At 42.2% G+C, this 1,952-nt stretch overlaps 1 non-coding gene across 1 annotated transcript; it reads left to right on the top strand.

Moving 5' to 3' along the window:
* Positions 1 to 441: 441 nt before the first annotated feature.
* On the top strand, positions 442 to 548 carry LOC141635674 (small nucleolar RNA R71). Its single transcript, XR_012540344.1, has one exon. It is a non-coding gene; the product is annotated as a small nucleolar RNA R71 (small nucleolar RNA).
* Positions 549 to 1,952: the final 1,404 nt, after the last annotated feature.

Raw genomic sequence — 1,952 nt, 5'->3', positions numbered from 1 at the left:
TGGACTGCCCCTTGATTATTGTAATAGGAACCTCCTCCTTGTCTATATTGCTGAAAGGCAAGGACCTGTTCCTTCTCTACAAGACAGCCAACAGCAGTGTGGCCATCATTACTCCCACATCTCTCACAAGAAACCGTCTCTCCTTTAGTAAGAACATGGACCGTCTGAGGCTCCCCAGCAGCTTGTAACTCCAACTTGTCAAATCTAGCATTCATGGTCTCCAGCTGAGCCAAAACCTGCTTATCAACTGCATGAACTGTTCTAATCCCATCCCTCGGGTTTCCATACTCAGCACTGTGATTCGCCATCTCTTCAATAAGGGACCATCCCTTATCATCATCAGTATTCTCCTGGAATCTTCCACTGGATGCCGCATCAAGTATGGCTCTTTGGTCGTCATATAGCCCATTGTAGAACTGATTAGCTAGAAACCATGGGTCAAAACCATGGTGAGGAATAGACCTCACCAACTTCTTGAATCGCGACCATGCCTCATAGAAACTTTCATCGGGAGCCTGTCTGAAACTAGTAATCTTGGCCCTCAGCAGATTGGTACGTTGTGGAGGGAAGTATCTCTTGTAAAATGCAAGAGCAAGAGACTCCCAATCTGTAACTCCAGCAGCTGTGCGGTCCAAGTCAGTCAGCCACTCCCTGGCTGAATTAGCTAAAGAGAAAGGAAATAAAACCTCCTTAATCTTGTCTTGAGTTACCCCCTTAGTGGCGGGGATAGTAGAGCAGTAATCGGTAAAGGTCTCCATGTGCTTCCTCGGATCTTCACCTGCCACACCTCTATAAATATTTCTCTCCACCAGATTGATATAAGAAGGACGGATGTCGAATGTATTCCCATCATCAGTCTGGAGATTGAAACCCTTCGGAATAGAGGACGCTTTAAGCACTGAATGACTGGAAAGCTTAGGCATCTTTACTGTAGAAATCGGACTGTCTTTGAAAAGGGAGTGATGTAGCTCTGGCTCGAAAGTACTCAAGTCTTCCTTTCGTGATTTCCTTTGCAGACGGAGTCTATGCTTGAATAATCTCTCTGGCTCTGAATCAGCTGAAACCAATTCAAACCTGTCTGACCTAGGCATAAACAACACTGAAAGAAAGTGAATAAGAACTGCCTCAAGGAATAAGAATTCCCTGAGACGGATAAAATAAACGGAACGAAAACAAATAGGGCAATTGCCTCCCCGGCAACGGCGCCAAAATTTGACACGTCTGTTGTGTACCTGTCAAAAATAAACTAACCAAACTAACTATATAGCTAGGGAAGTCAGGTCGATCTCCACAGGGAGGCAAGATATTTGTAGAAAGTCCGTCTATTTGGTCACAAATGGGGGGGGGGGGGTTGTTTGAATTGTTATCTAAACTACGAGTTTTAAAGGGAAGAGAAATAAAGACAAGAGCAATAAAGGTAAAGAAATAAGATTAAACTATCAGATAGAGAGGGACATGCCAGGATTTCGGTTCACTACGGTAGTCCAGTGACTCAGCTGTAAATGACTCAGACGAATTAATGTAAGACGGATGTTGAAAGGTCCTTTCGGTCCACTTTCTATCTTAAAGTACCACTAACTTAACTTTCATTCTCGTCAGGGTAGTCTACTATTCATAGCAGGCCTATTTAGTCCAATCTTTCAATCTAGGATTAATTTTAGCCAGATTAAAGGTTAACTCAGAAGTGTGCACTCAACTAAGTCGAATAAATACAATTAAATTGCTATGGTGACAGAGTCTTATAATCAATTCATATAATTCATTCACTACATCGTCACATTCCTACCGCAGATCCCCTAATCCCAACATGAAAGGGGTTTAGCTACTCATGTCGCTAATTAAACTAACAGCAGATAATTTTCCAGCAGTAAACATAGTGAAATAATAAGTAAATTGCATAAAAGAGAAATTAGGGCAAGGGAATTAAATGGAGTAAACCAGAAATTAAAGCA

Source organism: Silene latifolia, chromosome Y (genome assembly GCF_048544455.1).
Source record: "Silene latifolia isolate original U9 population chromosome Y, ASM4854445v1, whole genome shotgun sequence".
NCBI lineage: Eukaryota > Viridiplantae > Streptophyta > Magnoliopsida > Caryophyllales > Caryophyllaceae > Silene > Silene latifolia.
The sequence above is the reverse complement of the archived record's forward strand: the minus strand, read 5'-3'. Positions and strand labels throughout refer to the sequence as shown.